Here is a 20560-nt window from a genome sequence, read left to right as displayed (position 1 = left end):
GGCTCTGATAGGTCCCATGGGAATAATGGTGTGTATTTCTATTTATATTGGGCTGATACATTCTTTGTCCATAATTACTCTGATTCTCTGAGTAGTGTGGTCTATGGTCATGATGACCATATCTATGATTACCACTGTAATTACGGTGTGTATTCCTCTGATTTCTAAATTGTTCTCTTTTGTGGCTTCCATTTTGGACCGTAGTCCAATTATGGCCTTCTGAATTATGAGAAACAGAAGAGTTTTGATGAACCCTAATATTTTCCTTGTGTGCGGGTAAAGACTTCTCTTTCTCTATTCTATTGAATGTGTATACTTGATCATTATTGTAGTCTATTTGGTCCCTTTGTAATTTCCTGCTTTTATTTAAAACAATTTCATCCTGGTATTTGTCAGTACGATCATTAATTTCTTTAAGAGTCTTTTGGTACTCAGGATTGTTGGCATGTGTCTGTAGATCTTTCTGAATTCTTTCTATATTATGACTGCATTCATCAGTGAGTTTTTGTCTGTGATCAATTAAAATTTTAATTAGACTAAAAGAACACTCATCTAGGGCTTTGTACCAACTGTCTAGAAGATCTTTGTCTTCCTTAAAGGAACAGTGTTTCAGAATTCGCAAACCTCTAGGGATCTGTTTAGTTTCTACATACTTTTCTAAAGTTTTTAAATCCCACCAGTGGCGGTGCTCTTTCATTAGTTCCTCTTCAAGTAGATGGAACAAATCTTTCATGGATTTTTGTACATTGGGGTCAGAATATGTTTCTAGGGTCACAGTGCTACTTTGTAAAATGTAGTTGGAGCGTTTCTTATTTCTATCATCCTTAGACTGCATTCTAAAAAACAATGTGTGTTTAAGTGTTTAGTAAAACCAGTATGTGTATTAGTTGTTATTTGGTGGATTTTCTAGTGTTATTTAGTGAAAGAATAATATGTCAAAGAAAAATCAGTGTGTGAAGATAAAACTGGATGTAATTATAAAGCGAGACTGTCCCCTGATGAACACCAGAGTACTGAATAATAGTAAAGTTAATTCTATAGAAGAAAAAACTAAGGGGACGCGCTACTAAAGAAACATGTGATGGTGTAAAAATCGTGGTGTATCTGCTTAAATAGAAAGTGGGTGTTGTGCAAATAAAGATGAAAAATAAAAAATTGGTTGATAAGCGAATTTACAACTTGGCTCAGTGTGTGGTAACACCAACCACTATGGTGTGTTTAAGGCAAAATAATGTTTTAAAAGGAGAAAAAAATAATATATATATAAAAATAAACATAAAAATCAACATGTAACAAAACACTTGTGCAATTTGAACATATAAATATGTATAAGTGTCCCAGTGTCCAGTGTACTTGAAAAGTCCAAGACTTATAAAAGAGTGAGTGGAAACAGACAATGGACAGTCCACTTCAAAATAAAGGATATGGTAACAATCAACAGTTCGTGATAGAAAGGCTTGCTCCGCTTGTGTCCACGGTGTACTGGATCAATGAATCTGTGAGGATATAAAAGCAACAACGGGCGCCAACATAGTGTGAATCAGTTTACATCAGCTGAGAAATAAAGTATAAGAAATATACTCACAAGTGGAGTGGCACCTTAAATCAACAAGGTGCGTGCAGGCAGGCTGACATTCAAAACCTGCAGTCAGTTCGCTGGAGGTCTCACCCGGGAAACCTATGGATTGGTGAAGACAGGTGTGGCTTACGTCAGCTGTGGATCGTTTGAGAGGCCGGAATACCAGTGGAGAGGTGCAAACAACTGTGGATACTTTCTCCAGATGATCGTATTCGTGCAATCAGATTTGATCCCAAATGAAATGGTGATTGTCCAAATAAGGAAAAGTGTTCGATATCCAACCAAATATAAAATCAATAGGACATCAATATAAAATAGCAAAGAAACCGGGTCTGTATAAAAACAGAATATTTTATTTGCTACGCGTTTCTCAGTCCGTAAAGGACCGTTTCCTCAGGCATATACATAGGTGTATCACAGGTGACTATTTATACCTGATAATGACCCGGAATCTAATCTGGAGGTCATCTCCAAACAATTGTACATTAAAAAATATATTGTTAAAAACAAAATAATATAATAAAAGTGTCATATTGAGCATTGTTCGGAAATGATATACATGTCTTAAAAAAATATATATAAAACTTTTTTGCAAGTAACTGTTTAAAAGCATGTTTGCACTAGTGATGTGACCTGTAGTAATGTTACTGAAAAAGCATCACCCTAACTAATATGCTCAGTAAGTGATCATTTCACAAATAGGGTAGTTAGGAAATGGCATAATAACCAATCGAAAAAAGAACAGCGCTTTTTTTGTCTTCAAAATATTTTAGGCTTCAATAAAGTTCTAGGTTGGGCTCGAACTCTTGACCCTATGTGTGCTAGGTTTGTGTTTATCTAAAAGAGCTAATCAAATGTAATGACAAATTAGGTAATGGTGGTCTAGATATACCAGAAACATGCCAAAGTTAAGTATGAAAATAGATACCGAAAATTATACGGGTACCAATTTGTTGAACAATTATTATAGAGAGGCATCATGATTTGTTATATGAATAGTATAATTGGACAATAACATAAAAAACATAAAAAACAATCCCCAAAAAAGAGAACAGCGCTTTATCTATCTTGAAATTAATTTGAGATTCAATAAATTTCCAGGTTGGGCTCAAACCCATGACCTTATGTATACTAGGTTTGTACTTATCTAAAAGAGTTAATTGGAAGTAATAACAATTTGAGTGATGTTGGTCTCGATATACCAAAGACATGCCAAAGTTATAGTAAGAAATAAAAGCAGAAAACTATCATAGTACCAATTTGTTGAACAATTGTTATTGCATAGCAACATGACTTGTTGCCAGAAGCAAACATGGTAATGAATATTAAATAGATGTTATTGGATTCTGATTGCGACTAAAAACATACTTCACTATGTATATTGTATGATGATTGTTAATAAAATAATAATATATTTGTGTATGCGGTATAGTGGTCGCAAGAGTGAGTTGGATTTAGCAATGAAGATAAGTGGTAGTGATGGTGTTGTAGTTGGAAATGATATAGGTCTGATGTGAAGAAAATGATTAATGGTGAATTTTTCACCGGTTGTGGGGTGGACACGAACTCGTGTCCTTGTGTATGGCAAACCTATACTTGGTCTGATGGGCTATCTGTGAATGACAGATTATATAAAGATCTGGGTTTACTAGACTCTAAACTGGTGGGTGGATCTTATATATTATTAAAGACTAATTACAATGTTTGGTCTGATTCATTCTCTTTGTATGTATGTACCTGAAATAATGTTTGGGTAATACAGATGTGTTTATAAAACCGGTGCAGTCTATTGATGTATACAAAGTATAATATATAATAAATTCTCTGTATTTGATGATAATGTGAATAAATTTAAATGAAAGCTGCCAAATCAACATTGGCATTCAACCCCTGGGGGTACAGTGTTTTGAGTTTGTGTATCCAATATGTTTCTAATTGTCTAAGTTTAATTAGACGATTGTAATCTGTCGAGGGGGGTACATGATCTATTGGAATGATTTTGAAAATGTCTGATCTGCCATCATGTATAATTTCACAATGATTAGGAACACTATGGTTAATTTTACTTTTCTTACAATTCTTGCAGTTGCGATAATGTTCACCCCAACGGGTGCGTATGTTTCTAGTAGTACGTCCAATATATTGGACCCCACATACACAGTTTAAAAGATAAACAATGTACTTCGATTCGCAATTGAGACGATGTGAGATCCGGTAAGTAAGACCGGTGGTATTAGATTTAAAAGTTTTTTGGGAACTGATAAATTTGCACATATTACATCCTCTCTTGCCACATTTATAAGAACCATATGATCTTAAAAAGTTCAGAGTTTTTTTCGGATTATTAAGAGAAGATTGGCAATGTTTAACCCTTTTACTTGGTGCTAATTTGTTCCTAAGTGTTGGTGCCCGTCTATAGACGATTTTTGGTCTTTCTTTAACTATATTTTTCAATAAAGGGTCCTTTTGGATAATGTTCCAATGTTTGTACAATATATTGCAAATTTTTTTGTGGTTACTGTTGTATTGTGTTATAAAAAGAGGTTCGCTATCTGCCTTAGCACTAGTGGGATCACTGGAATTAGTTGTTTTGTTTTCAAATTTGTTAAAAAAGAGATTTCTGTCTAGATCTCGTGCTCTATTCAGACAACGATCAAGTAGGTCTATAGGGTATCCCTTGTCAAGAAAACATTGGTATAGAATCTTGCTTTGTGACTCAAAGGTGTTAATATCTGAGCAATTCCTCTGTATTCTTTGGAATTGACTGAAAGGGATATTTCTTTTCCACCCCATGTGGTGGTTACTGGAAAAATCCAGGTAACTGTTGCTGTCCACCTTTTTAAAAAAGGTTTGGGAGACAACATTCCCTGTGCTATCCCAGCTCAACAGTAGATCTAAATACTCTATGGTACAATTCTGAATGTTTGCTGTAAACGTGAGACCCATATGGTTGGTATTTAGGTGTTCAACTATGGAATTGGCTGATGTGAGATCCCCTCTTAAAATAAAGATAAGGTCGTCGATGTAGCGGCCATAGAATACCAGGTTCGCCCAAAAGCCTGCAGAGTAAATATATTGGTCTTCGAAAATCCCCATGAAGAGATTGGCAAAGCTTGGGGCGAACCTGGTACCCATGGCCGTACCCTTGACTTGCAAGAAAAATTTGTCCTGAAAAATGAAATAATTGTGTTTGAGTATATATTCTATCCCTTCTAAAATAAATTCCTTTTGGAGATCAGGCATATATGGATCATTGTCCAAAAAAACAGAAATCGCATTGATTCCCATATTGTGACAGATGTTGGAATAAAGAGATCCCACGTCACAAGTGATCCATATAAGATCATTGTTGTTACAGACATTTTTGAGTTGGTATAAAAGATGTGTGCTGTCTTTGATGTAGGAGGGTAAATTGACCACATATTTCTGTAGAAATTGGTCTATATAAAAGGATAGATTATACGTGAGATTGCCTATTCCCGCTATAATAGGGCGCCCCGGTGGATTCACTTGATTTTTATGTATTTTGGGCAAATGGTAATAGTGTGCCACACTTGGATTGGTTACTTTTAGAAATTCCTTTTCTTCTTTGTTCAGAATACCCGTTGTAATACCTTTCTGTATCAGATTGCTATATCCCTTTAAAAAGGCACTAGTGGGGTTAAACATGATTTCTCTGTAATAATGGGTGTCTGTTAGAATTTTATTAGCCTCTCGTAAATAATCACCAATGTCCTGTAAAACTATGCCACCGCCCTTATCGGCATCCCTGATTATCAAATTTTCGTTATTAACTAAAGTGCTTAAAGCTATTTGTTCACTTTTGTGAAAATAATATTGTTTCTTTTGATTTTTGGATAATTTTTCTAAGTCTTCAATAACTGATCTTTGAAATAACTCAACGTAATGATTGGTGGATAAAGATGGTGTAAATTGTGATTTGACCTTTATATCTGTATGTATGTAATCATCAAACAGATGAGTGGTTAGGCCCTCTGTATCAGAATATATCACTTGCATGTTATTATTTGGAGTCATATTGTTTACTAGGATTGTCTGTGTGTTTTCCGTGTGTATATATTTTTGTTGCTTGAGTTTCTTTTGTGCAAAAATTTTTTGCAGAGATAATTTCCTTGTGAATTTGTTCACATCAACAAATAAATGATATAAATTATGGGGATTGGGTGGGCAATAAGAGAGGCCCTTATGGAGTACTCTTTTTTCATTGGTAGTTAGGATGTGTGATGACAAATTGAATATGCCATGTTCTAGTTTGGATAGTTTCTCTTTTTGGGCTGAAAGACCCCTTCCTCTTGAACCTCTTGGTCTGAAGGGAGTGGTCTTTTTCTTTGGTTTTCTAAATTGGTGTGCGGAAAAAATAATCTGTTTTGATTGTGGCCGTTCTCTAAAAAAGATGAGGAATAACCATGTGATGTGCTAGGGGTGTTTTCTCCATCTGAAATCGATGCTAGAGCCCCATATCTATTCTGATGTTCAAAAGAGATATTTGGTTTAGGTATCTGGTCATGTGGTGTTTCTAACAAAGTTTTTTGGTTATGTTGTGGATAAAAATCTTGGACGCCCTGGTTGTGGGTGTTTTTATGTATGTTAGAATGTGAATAAGGCATAGGACCTTGGTAAGGTGAGTTGTAATGTGGCTTAAAGCTGTTATTATTTCTCTCCTTAAATTGGCTCTGATAGGTCCCATGGGAATAATGGTGTGTATTTCTATTTATATTGGGCTGATACATTCTTTGTCCATAATTACTCTGATTCTCTGAGTAGTGTGGTCTATGGTCATGATGACCATATCTATGATTACCACTGTAATTACGGTGTGTATTCCTCTGATTTCTAAATTGTTCTCTTTTGTGGCTTCCATTTTGGACCGTAGTCCAATTATGGCCTTCTGAATTATGAGAAACAGAAGAGTTTTGATGAACCCTAATATTTTCCTTGTGTGCGGGTAAAGACTTCTCTTTCTCTATTCTATTGAATGTGTATACTTGATCATTATTGTAGTCTATTTGGTCCCTTTGTAATTTCCTGCTTTTATTTAAAACAATTTCATCCTGGTATTTGTCAGTACGATCATTAATTTCTTTAAGAGTCTTTTGGTACTCAGGATTGTTGGCATGTGTCTGTAGATCTTTCTGAATTCTTTCTATATTATGACTGCATTCATCAGTGAGTTTTTGTCTGTGATCAATTAAAATTTTAATTAGACTAAAAGAACACTCATCTAGGGCTTTGTACCAACTGTCTAGAAGATCTTTGTCTTCCTTAAAGGAACAGTGTTTCAGAATTCGCAAACCTCTAGGGATCTGTTTAGTTTCTACATACTTTTCTAAAGTTTTTAAATCCCACCAGTGGCGGTGCTCTTTCATTAGTTCCTCTTCAAGTAGATGGAACAAATCTTTCATGGATTTTTGTACATTGGGGTCAGAATATGTTTCTAGGGTCACAGTGCTACTTTGTAAAATGTAGTTGGAGCGTTTCTTATTTCTATCATCCTTAGACTGCATTCTAAAAAACAATGTGTGTTTAAGTGTTTAGTAAAACCAGTATGTGTATTAGTTGTTATTTGGTGGATTTTCTAGTGTTATTTAGTGAAAGAATAATATGTCAAAGAAAAATCAGTGTGTGAAGATAAAACTGGATGTAATTATAAAGCGAGACTGTCCCCTGATGAACACCAGAGTACTGAATAATAGTAAAGTTAATTCTATAGAAGAAAAAACTAAGGGGACGCGCTACTAAAGAAACATGTGATGGTGTAAAAATCGTGGTGTATCTGCTTAAATAGAAAGTGGGTGTTGTGCAAATAAAGATGAAAAATAAAAAATTGGTTGATAAGCGAATTTACAACTTGGCTCAGTGTGTGGTAACACCAACCACTATGGTGTGTTTAAGGCAAAATAATGTTTTAAAAGGAGAAAAAAATAATATATATATAAAAATAAACACAAAAATCAACATGTAACAAAACACTTGTGCAATTTGAACATATAAATATGTATAAGTGTCCCAGTGTCCAGTGTACTTGAAAAGTCCAAGACTTATAAAAGAGTGAGTGGAAACAGACAATGGACAGTCCACTTCAAAATAAAGGATATGGTAACAATCAACAGTTCGTGATAGAAAGGCTTGCTCCGCTTGTGTCCACGGTGTACTGGATCAATGAATCTGTGAGGATATAAAAGCAACAACGGGCGCCAACATAGTGTGAATCAGTTTACATCAGCTGAGAAATAAAGTATAAGAAATATACTCACAAGTGGAGTGGCACCTTAAATCAACAAGGTGCGTGCAGGCAGGCTGACATTCAAAACCAGCAGTCAGTTCGCTGGAGGTCTCACCCGGGAAACCTATGGATTGGTGAAGACAGGTGTGGCTTACGTCAGCTGTGGATCGTTTGAGAGGCCGGAATACCAGTGGAGAGGTGCAAACAACTGTGGATACTTTCTCCAGATGATCGTATTCGTGCAATCAGATTTGATCCCAAATGAAATGGTGATTGTCCAAATAAGGAAAAGTGTTCGATATCCAACCAAATATAAAATCAATAGGACATCAATATAAAATAGCAAAGAAACCGGGTCTGTATAAAAACAGAATATTTTATTTGCTACGCGTTTCTCAGTCCGTAAAGGACCGTTTCCTCAGGCATATACATAGGTGTATCACAGGTGACTATTTATACCTGATAATGACCCGGAATCTAATCTGGAGGTCATCTCCAAACAATTGTACATTAAAAAATATATTGTTAAAAACAAAATAATATAATAAAAGTGTCATATTGAGCATTGTTCGGAAATGATATACATGTCTTAAAAAAATATATATAAAACTTTTTTGCAAGTAACTGTTTAAAAGCATGTTTGCACTAGTGATGTGACCTGTAGTAATGTTACTGAAAAAGCATCACCCTAACTAATATGCTCAGTAAGTGATCATTTCACAAATAGGGTAGTTAGGAAATGGCATAATAACCAATCGAAAAAAGAACAGCGCTTTTTTTGTCTTCAAAATATTTTAGGCTTCAATAAAGTTCTAGGTTGGGCTCGAACTCTTGACCCTATGTGTGCTAGGTTTGTGTTTATCTAAAAGAGCTAATCAAATGTAATGACAAATTAGGTAATGGTGGTCTAGATATACCAGAAACATGCCAAAGTTAAGTATGAAAATAGATACCGAAAATTATACGGGTACCAATTTGTTGAACAATTATTATAGAGAGGCATCATGATTTGTTATATGAATAGTATAATTGGACAATAACATAAAAAACATAAAAAACAATCCCCAAAAAAGAGAACAGCGCTTTATCTATCTTGAAATTAATTTGAGATTCAATAAATTTCCAGGTTGGGCTCAAACCCATGACCTTATGTATACTAGGTTTGTACTTATCTAAAAGAGCTAATTGGAAGTAATAACAATTTGAGTGATGTTGGTCTCGATATACCAAAGACATGCCAAAGTTATAGTAAGAAATAAAAGCAGAAAACTATCATAGTACCAATTTGTTGAACAATTGTTATTGCATAGCAACATGACTTGTTGCCAGAAGCAAACATGGTAATGAATATTAAATAGATGTTATTGGATTCTGATTGCGACTAAAAACATACTTCACTATGTATATTGTATGATGATTGTTAATAAAATAATATATTTGTGTATGCGGTATAGTGGTCGCAAGAGTGAGTTGGATTTAGCAATGAAGATAAGTGGTAGTGATGGTGTTGTAGTTGGAAATGATATAGGTCTGATGTGAAGAAAATGATTAATGGTGAATTTTTCACCGGTTGTGGGGTGGACACGAACTCGTGTCCTTGTGTATGGCAAACCTATACTTGGTCTGATGGGCTATCTGTGAATGACAGATTATATAAAGATCTGGGTTTACTAGACTCTGAACTGGTGGGTGGATCTTATATATTATTAAAGACTAATTACAATGTTTGGTCTGATTCATTCTCTTTGTATGTATGTACCTGAAATAATGTTTGGGTAATACAGATGTGTTTATAAAACCGGTGCAGTCTATTGATGTATACAAAGTATAATATATAATAAATTCTCTGTATTTGATGATAATGTGAATAAATTTAAATGAAAGCTGCCAAATCAACTTTGGCATTCAACCCCTGGGGGTACAGTGTTTTGAGTTTGTGTATCCAATATGTTTCTAATTGTCTAAGTTTAATTAGACGATTGTAATCTGTCGAGGGGGGTACATGATCTATTGGAATGATTTTGAAAATGTCTGATCTGCCATCATGTATAATTTCACAATGATTAGGAACACTATGGTTAATTTTACTTTTCTTACAATTCTTGCAGTTGCGATAATGTTCACCCCAACGGGTGCGTATGTTTCTAGTAGTACGTCCAATATATTGGACCCCACATACACAGTTTAAAAGATAAACAATGTACTTCGATTCGCAATTGAGACGATGTGAGATCCGGTAAGTAAGACCGGTGGTATTAGATTTAAAAGTTTTTTGGGAACTGATAAATTTGCACATATTACATCCTCTCTTGCCACATTTATAAGAACCATATGATCTTAAAAAGTTCAGAGTTTTTTTCGGATTATTAAGAGAAGATTGGCAATGTTTAACCCTTTTACTTGGTGCTAATTTGTTCCTAAGTGTTGGTGCCCGTCTATAGACGATTTTTGGTCTTTCTTTAACTATATTTTTCAATAAAGGGTCCTTTTGGATAATGTTCCAATGTTTGTACAATATATTGCAAATTTTTTTGTGGTTACTGTTGTATTGTGTTATAAAAAGAGGTTCGCTATCTGCCTTAGCACTAGTGGGATCACTGGAATTAGTTGTTTTGTTTTCAAATTTGTTAAAAAAGAGATTTCTGTCTAGATCTCGTGCTCTATTCAGACAACGATCAAGTAGGTCTATAGGGTATCCCTTGTCAAGAAAACGTTGGTATAGAATCTTGCTTTGTGACTCAAAGGTGTTAATATCTGAGCAATTCCTCTGTATTCTTTGGAATTGACTGAAAGGGATATTTCTTTTCCACCCCATGTGGTGGTTACTGGAAAAATCCAGGTAACTGTTGCTGTCCACCTTTTTAAAGAAGGTTTGGGAGACAACATTCCCTGTGCTATCCCAGCTCAACAGTAGATCTAAATACTCTATGGTACAATTCTGAATGTTTGCTGTAAACGTGAGACCCATATGGTTGGTATTTAGGTGTTCAACTATGGAATTGGCTGATGTGAGATCCCCTCTTAAAATAAAGATAAGGTCGTCGATGTAGCGGCCATAGAATACCAGGTTCGCCCAAAAGCCTGCAGAGTAAATATATTGGTCTTCGAAAATCCCCATGAAGAGATTGGCAAAGCTTGGGGCGAACCTGGTACCCATGGCCGTACCCTTGACTTGCAAGAAAAATTTGTCCTGAAAAATGAAATAATTGTGTTTGAGTATATATTCTATCCCTTCTAAAATAAATTCCTTTTGGAGATCAGGCATATATGGATCATTGTCCAAAAAAACAGAAATCGCATTGATTCCCATATTGTGACAGATGTTGGAATAAAGAGATCCCACGTCACAAGTGATCCATATAAGATCATTGTTGTTACAGACATTTTTGAGTTGGTATAAAAGATGTGTGCTGTCTTTGATGTAGGAGGGTAAATTGACCACATATTTCTGTAGAAATTGGTCTATATAAAAGGATAGATTATACGTGAGATTGCCTATGCCCGCTATAATAGGGCGCCCCGGTGGATTCACTTGATTTTTATGTATTTTGGGCAAATGGTAATAGTGTGCCACACTTGGATTGGTTACTTTTAGAAATTCCTTTTCTTCTTTGTTCAGAATACCCGTTGTAATACCTTTCTGTATCAGATTGCTATATCCCTTTAAAAAGGCACTAGTGGGGTTAAACATGATTTCTCTGTAATAATGGGTGTCTGTTAGAATTTTATTAGCCTCTCGTAAATAATCACCAATGTCCTGTAAAACTATGCCACCGCCCTTATCGGCATCCCTGATTATCAAATTTTCGTTATTAACTAAAGTGCTTAAAGCTATTTGTTCACTTTTGTGAAAATAATATTGTTTCTTTTGATTTTTGGATAATTTTTCTAAGTCTTCAATAACTGATCTTTGAAATAACTCAACGTAATGATTGGTGGATAAAGATGGTGTAAATTGTGATTTGACCTTTATATCTGTATGTATGTAATCATCAAACAGATGAGTGGTTAGGCCCTCTGTATCAGAATATATCACTTGCATGTTATTATTTGGAGTCATATTGTTTACTAGGATTGTCTGTGTGTTTTCCGTGTGTATATATTTTTGTTGCTTGAGTTTCTTTTGTGCAAAAAATTTTTGCAGAGATAATTTCCTTGTGAATTTGTTCACATCAACAAATAAATGATATAAATTATGGGGATTGGGTGGGCAATAAGAGAGGCCCTTATGGAGTACTCTTTTTTCATTGGTAGTTAGGATGTGTGATGACAAATTGAATATGCCATGTTCTAGTTTGGATAGTTTCTCTTTTTGGGCTGAAAGACCCCTTCCTCTTGAACCTCTTGGTCTGAAGGGAGTGGTCTTTTTCTTTGGTTTTCTAAATTGGTGTGCGGAAAAAATAATCTGTTTTGATTGTGGCCGTTCTCTAAAAAAGATGAGGAATAACCATGTGATGTGCTAGGGGTGTTTTCTCCATCTGAAATCGATGCTAGAGCCCCATATCTATTCTGATGTTCAAAAGAGATATTTGGTTTAGGTATCTGGTCATGTGGTGTTTCTAACAAAGTTTTTTGGTTATGTTGTGGATAAAAATCTTGGACGCCCTGGTTGTGGGTGTTTTTATGTATGTTAGAATGTGAATAAGGCATAGGACCTTGGTAAGGTGAGTTGTAACGTGGCTTAAAGCTGTTATTATTTCTCTCCTTAAATTGGCTCTGATAGGTCCCATGGGAATAATGGTGTGTATTTCTATTTATATTGGGTTGATACATTCTTTGTCCATAATTACTCTGATTCTCTGAGTAGTGTGGTCTATGGTCATGATGACCATATCTATGATTACCACTGTAATTACGGTGTGTATTCCTCTGATTTCTAAATTGTTCTCTTTTGTGGCTTCCATTTTGGACCGTAGTCCAATTATGGCCTTCTGAATTATGAGAAACAGAAGAGTTTTGATGAACCCTAATATTTTCCTTGTGTGCGGGTAAAGACTTCTCTTTCTCTATTCTATTGAATGTGTATACTTGATCATTATTGTAGTCTATTTGGTCCCTTTGTAATTTCCTGCTTTTATTTAAAACAATTTCATCCTGGTATTTGTCAGTACGATCATTAATTTCTTTAAGAGTCTTTTGGTACTCAGGATTGTTGGCATGTGTCTGTAGATCTTTCTGAATTCTTTCTATATTATGACTGCATTCATCAGTGAGTTTTTGTCTGTGATCAATTAAAATTTTAATTAGACTAAAAGAACACTCATCTAGGGCTTTGTACCAACTGTCTAGAAGATCTTTGTCTTCCTTAAAGGAACAGTGTTTCAGAATTCGCAAACCTCTAGGGATCTGTTTAGTTTCTACATACTTTTCTAAAGTTTTTAAATCCCACCAGTGGCGGTGCTCTTTCATTAGTTCCTCTTCAAGTAGATGGAACAAATCTTTCATGGATTTTTGTACATTGGGGTCAGAATATGTTTCTAGGGTCACAGTGCTACTTTGTAAAATGTAGTTGGAGCGTTTCTTATTTCTATCATCCTTAGACTGCATTCTAAAAAACAATGTGTGTTTAAGTGTTTAGTAAAACCAGTATGTGTATTAGTTGTTATTTGGTGGATTTTCTAGTGTTATTTAGTGAAAGAATAATATGTCAAAGAAAAATCAGTGTGTGAAGATAAAACTGGATGTAATTATAAAGCGAGACTGTCCCCTGATGAACACCAGAGTACTGAATAATAGTAAAGTTAATTCTATAGAAGAAAAAACTAAGGGGACGCGCTACTAAAGAAACATGTGATGGTGTAAAAATCGTGGTGTATCTGCTTAAATAGAAAGTGGGTGTTGTGCAAATAAAGATGAAAAATAAAAAATTGGTTGATAAGCGAATTTACAACTTGGCTCAGTGTGTGGTAACACCAACCACTATGGTGTGTTTAAGGCAAAATAATGTTTTAAAAGGAGAAAAAAATAATATATATATAAAAATAAACATAAAAATCAACATGTAACAAAACACTTGTGCAATTTGAACATATAAATATGTATAAGTGTCCCAGTGTCCAGTGTACTTGAAAAGTCCAAGACTTATAAAAGAGTGAGTGGAAACAGACAATGGACAGTCCACTTCAAAATAAAGGATATGGTAACAATCAACAGTTCGTGATAGAAAGGCTTGCTCCGCTTGTGTCCACAGTGTACTGGATCAATGAATCTGTGAGGATATAAAAGCAACAACGGGCGCCAACATAGTGTGAATCAGTTTACATCAGCTGAGAAATAAAGTATAAGAAATATACTCACAAGTGGAGTGGCACCTTAAATCAACAAGGTGCGTGCAGGCAGGCTGACATTCAAAACCAGCAGTCAGTTCGCTGGAGGTCTCACCCGGGAAACCTATGGATTGGTGAAGACAGGTGTGGCTTACGTCAGCTGTGGATCGTTTGAGAGGCCGGAATACCAGTGGAGAGGTGCAAACAACTGTGGATACTTTCTCCAGATGATCATATTCGTGCAATCAGATTTGATCCCAAATGAAATGGTGATTGTCCAAATAAGGAAAAGTGTTCGATATCCAACCAAATATAAAATCAATAGGACATCAATATAAAATAGCAAAGAAACCGGGTCTGTATAAAAACAGAATATTTTATTTGCTACGCGTTTCTCAGTCCGTAAAGGACCGTTTCCTCAGGCATATACATAGGTGTATCACAGGTGACTATTTATACCTGATAATGACCCGGAATCTAATCTGGAGGTCATCTCCAAACAATTGTACATTAAAAAATATATTGTTAAAAACAAAATAATATAATAAAAGTGTCATATTGAGCATTGTTCGGAAATGATATACATGTCTTAAAAAAATATATATAAAACTTTTTTGCAAGTAACTGTTTAAAAGCATGTTTGCACTAGTGATGTGACCTGTAGTAATGTTACTGAAAAAGCATCACCCTAACTAATATGCTCAGTAAGTGATCATTTCACAAATAGGGTAGTTAGGAAATGGCATAATAACCAATCGAAAAAAGAACAGCGCTTTTTTTGTCTTCAAAATATTTTAGGCTTCAATAAAGTTCTAGGTTGGGCTCGAACTCTTGACCCTATGTGTGCTAGGTTTGTGTTTATCTAAAAGAGCTAATCAAATGTAATGACAAATTAGGTAATGGTGGTCTAGATATACCAGAAACATGCCAAAGTTAAGTATGAAAATAGATACCGAAAATTATACGGGTACCAATTTGTTGAACAATTATTATAGAGAGGCATCATGATTTGTTATATGAATAGTATAATTGGACAATAACATAAAAAACATAAAAAACAATCCCCAAAAAAGAGAACAGCGCTTTATCTATCTTGAAATTAATTTGAGATTCAATAAATTTCCAGGTTGGGCTCAAACCCATGACCTTATGTATACTAGGTTTGTACTTATCTAAAAGAGCTAATTGGAAGTAATAACAATTTGTGTGATGTTGGTCTCGATATACCAAAGACATGCCAAAGTTATAGTAAGAAATAAAAGCAGAAAACTATCATAGTACCAATTTGTTGAACAATTGTTATTGCATAGCAACATGACTTGTTGCCAGAAGCAAACATGGTAATGAATATTAAATAGATGTTATTGGATTCTGATTGCGACTAAAAACATACTTCACTATGTATATTGTATGATGATTGTTAATAAAATAATATATTTGTGTATGCGGTATAGTGGTCGCAAGAGTGAGTTGGATTTAGCAATGAAGATAAGTGGTAGTGATGGTGTTGTAGTTGGAAATGATATAGGTCTGATGTGAAGAAAATGATTAATGGTGAATTTTTCACCGGTTGTGGGGTGGACACGAACTCGTGTCCTTGTGTATGGCAAACCTATACTTGGTCTGATGGGCTATCTGTGAATGACAGATTATATAAAGATCTGGGTTTACTAGACTCTGAACTGGTGGGTGGATCTTATATATTATTAAAGACTAATTACAATGTTTGGTCTGATTCATTCTCTTTGTATGTATGTACCTGAAATAATGTTTGGGTAATACAGATGTGTTTATAAAACCGGTGCAGTCTATTGATGTATACAAAGTATAATATATAATAAATTCTCTGTATTTGATGATAATGTGAATAAATTTAAATGAAAGCTGCCAAATCAACATTGGCATTCAACCCCTGGGGGTACAGTGTTTTGAGTTTGTGTATCCAATATGTTTCTAATTGTCTAAGTTTAATTAGACGATCGTAATCTGTCGAGGGGGGTACATGATCTATTGGAATGATTTTGAAAATGTCTGATCTGCCATCATGTATAATTTCACAATGATTAGGAACACTATGGTTAATTTTACTTTTCTTACAATTCTTGCAGTTGCGATAATGTTCACCCCAACGGGTGCGTATGTTTCTAGTAGTACGTCCAATATATTGGACCCCACATACACAGTTTAAAAGATAAACAATGTACTTCGATTCGCAATTGAGACGATGTGAGATCCGGTAAGTAAGACCGGTGGTATTAGATTTAAAAGTTTTTTGGGAACTGATAAATTTGCACATATTACATCCTCTCTTGCCACATTTATAAGAACCATATGATCTTAAAAAGTTCAGAGTTTTTTTCGGATTATTAAGAGAAGATTGGCAATGTTTATGCCTGATCTCCAAAAGGAATTTATTTTGGAGAGAACTGATTGGATGAGCCAATCGGATTGAACTTGATTCTGATTGGCTTTAGCCGGATCATGGACCTCTTCAGCTCCCGCTTGGATGATGACTTCAGCCGGATCATGGACCTCTTCAGCCCCCCGCTTGGATCAGGACATCGGAGGAGCTCTTCTGGATCGATCGGTGAACCTGGTATGGTGAAGATAAGGTAGGAAGATCTTCAGGGGCTTAGTGTTAGGTTTATTTAAGGGGGGTTTGGGTTAGATTAGGGGTATGTGGGTGGTGGGTTGTAATGTTGGGGGGGGTATTGTATGTGTTTTTTTACAGGCAAAAGAGCTGAATTCTTTGGGGCATGCCCCGCAAAGGGCCCTGTTCAGGGCTGGTAAGGTAAAAGAGCTTTGAACTTTAGTAATTTAGAATAGGGTAGGGCATTTTTTTTATTTTGGGGGTCTTTGTTATTTTATTAGGGGGCTTAGAGTAGGTGTAATTAGTTTAAAATTGTTGTAATATTTTTCTGATGTTTGTAAATATTTTTTTATTTTTTGTAACTTAGTTCTTTTTTATTTTTTGTACTTTAGTTAGTTTATTTCATTGTATTTATTTGTATATATTGTATTTAATTAATGTATTGATAGTGTAGTGTTAGGTGTAATTGTAGGTATTTTATTTAATTAATTTATTGATAGTGTAGTGTTGTAACTTAGGTTAGGATTTATTTTACAGGTAATTTTGTAATTATTTTAACTATTTTAGCTATTGTACCTGGTTAAAATAAATACAAAGTTACCTGTAAAATAAATATAAATCCTAAAATAGCTATAATATAAATATAATTTATATTGTAGCTATATTAGGATTTATTTTACAGGTAAGTATTTAGCTTTAAATAGGAATAATTTATTTAATAAGAGTTAATTAATTTCGTTAGATGTAAATTATATTTAATTTAGGGGGGTGTTAGTGTTAGACTTAGCTTTAGGGGTTAATACATTTATTAGAATAGCTGTGAGCTCCAGTCGGCAGATTAGGGGTTAATGTTTGAAGTTAGGTGTCGGCGATGTTAGGGAGGGCAGATTAGGGGTTAATACTATTTATTATAGGGTTAGTGAGGCGGATTAGGGGTTAATAACGTTATTATAATAGCGGTGCGGTCCGGTCGGCAGATTAGGGGTTAATAAGTGTAGACAAGTAGCAGTGGGTGGTACACTAAGCGCCTGCCTTAATAAGTTAAGTGTAAGGCAGGTGGAGGCAACGTTGTGGGGGGCAGATTTGGGGTTAATAAATATAATATAGGGGTCGGCGGTGTTAGGGGCAGCAGATTAGGGGTACATAAGGATAACGTAAGTAGCGGCACTTTGCGGTCGGCAGATTAGGGGTTAATTATTGTAGGTAGCTGGCGGCGACGTTGTGGGGGGCAGGTTAGGGGTTAATAAATATAATATAGGGGTCGGCGGTGTTAGGGGCAGCAGATTAGGGGTACATAAGTATAACGTAGGTGGCGGTCGGCAGATTAGGGGTTAAAAAAATTTAATCGAGTGGCGGCGATGTGGGGGGGGGCCTCGGTTTAGGGGTACATAGGTAGTTTATGGGTGTTAGTGTACTTTAGAGCACAGTAGTTAAGAGCTTTATGAACCGGCGTTAGCCCAGAAAGCTCTTAACTACTGACTTTTTTCTGCGGCTGGAGTTACCGGAGTTAGAAAGATCCCATTGAAAAGATAGGATACGCAATTGACGTAAGGGGATCTGCGGTATGGAAAAGTCGCGGCTGAAAAGTGAGGCGGATTAGGGGTTAATAACTTTATTATAATAGCGGTGCGGTCCGGTCGGCAGATTAGGGGTTAATAAGTGTAGACAAGTAGCAGTGGGTGGTACACTAAGCGCCTGCCTTAATAAGTTAAGTGTAAGGCAGGTGGAGGCAACGTTGTGGGGGGCAGATTTGGGGTTAATAAATATAATATAGGGGTCGGCGGTGTTAGGGGCAGCAGATTAGGGGTACATAAGGATAACGTAAGTAGCGGCGCTTTGCGGTCGGCAGATTAGGGGTTAATTATTGTAGGTAGCTGGCGGCGACGTTGCGGGGGGCAGGTTAGGGGTTAATAATTATAATATAGGGGTCGGCGGTGTTAGGGGCAGCAGATTACGGGTACATAAGTATAACGTAGGTGGCGGTCGGCAGATTAGGGGTTAAAAAAATTTAATCGAGTGGCGGCGATGTGGGGGGGCCTCGGTTTAGGGGTGCATAGGTAGTTTATGGGTGTTAGTGTACTTTAGAGCACAGTAGTTAAGAGCTTTATGAACCGTCGTTAGCCCAGAAAGCTCTTAACTACTGACTTTTTTCTGCGGCTGGAGTTTTGTCGTTAGATTTCTAACGCTCACTTCAGCCACGACTCTAAATACCGGAGTTAGAAAGATCCCATTGAAAAGATAGGATACGCAATTGACGTAAGGGTATCTGCGGTATGGAAAAGTCGCGGCTGAAAAGTGAGCGTTAGACCCTTTCCTGACTGACTCCAAATACTGGCGGTAGCCTAAAACCAGCGTTAGGAGCCTCTAACGCTGGTTTTCACGGCTACCGCCAAACTCCAAATCTAGGCCTTAGTCTGAGAGTATAACATTTTATGCAGATGTAAAAATCTTAGATAAAATGCCTCCTTGCACCTGGAAAGTCCTTGCATAAAGTGGCAGTAAACTGGAATGTAATATATATATATATACAGTATATATATATATATATATATATATATATATATATATATATATATATATATATATATATATATATATATATATATATATATATATATAAAATGCATATCTGCCAAAAGGGCACCTACCATTTGTGTATTGAGGAGGAAACATTTCTGCATGGTTTTAAATATAGAATTTCTACAGCATTGTCAAATAACCATAAATACACTGCTGCTAAAAAAATGTGTTTTTATAGACCCCTTGCCCCACCATACAACTACTGCCACACTGAAGTTACAATCCGAAATTGCACAAAGAAATAAAAAACATTTGCTAAATAAGTCCTACCCCCTCTGCAAATTAAAGTGATCTGCCGTCTGACTCAGGCACACACTGTACAAACAAACTGCCAAATCTGTCTCAGACTGTGCATAGTGGTTTAGTGCACACTCAGAAATCCTCTCAAATGCTAATACTTTACTCCTTGTAATAACATGTCCCATGCTCAATTAGTACTCTGCTGTAGTACCCACTGGTGGCTGCCAAAATTTTTTTTTTAGTTCTTGCCTCATGGGGCCCCTCTGGCCCATTGGGCCCCTGACAGGAGTTACCCCTGTCACCCCCTGATGGCGGCCCTGATAATGTTCATAGAATTATTAAGGGCCATTAAGCATTCTTTTAAACATATTCGAGCCAGGAGCTCTTTACACACACGTCCATTTCCTTTGACAGTTGGCTCCGCCCCCCTTGATTTAAATGTTTATTCTGCAACATGCCATTTTTGTATGTCTGTTATCTATACAATACCCTCAAGGTGTTTTACAATGACTTGTTATACCAGCTGCAGAGTTTAAAATGTATGTGAAATTAATCCTTTATGTATATTTTTGTGTATGAAACAGCTGTCTCTGCTAACTGTGTCAGGTAAAAGGTGAGTGACTTTGTAAAATATATATATAAATTATACAGATTGAGATTTCATTTTATATAATGCTAATTTGATATCAAATATTTTGACATTGTAAAAAACAGATACATTTATTTAAATGTTCTGATACAGACTTTTTGACTCAGACCCCTTCTGATTAAGAAGTCAGAGTCAGGACATCACAGAGTCAGGACTAGTGATGTCGTGAATAGTTCGCCGGCGAATAGTTCCCGGCAAACATAGCTTGTTCGCGTTCGCCGCGGCGGGCGAACATATGCAATGTTCGATCCGCCCCCTATTCGTCATCATTGAGTAAACTTTGACCCTGTATCTCACAGTCTGCAGACACATTTTAGCCAATCAGCAGCAGACACTCCCTCCCAGCTCCTGGACAGCAGCCAATTTAGATTCATTCTGATCCTGCATTCTTAGTGAGAGGAGGGATAGTGTA

Source organism: Bombina bombina, chromosome 6, assembly GCF_027579735.1.
Source record: "Bombina bombina isolate aBomBom1 chromosome 6, aBomBom1.pri, whole genome shotgun sequence".
NCBI classification, from domain to species: Eukaryota; Metazoa; Chordata; class Amphibia; order Anura; family Bombinatoridae; genus Bombina; species Bombina bombina.
Note: the sequence above shows the minus strand (reverse complement) of the source record.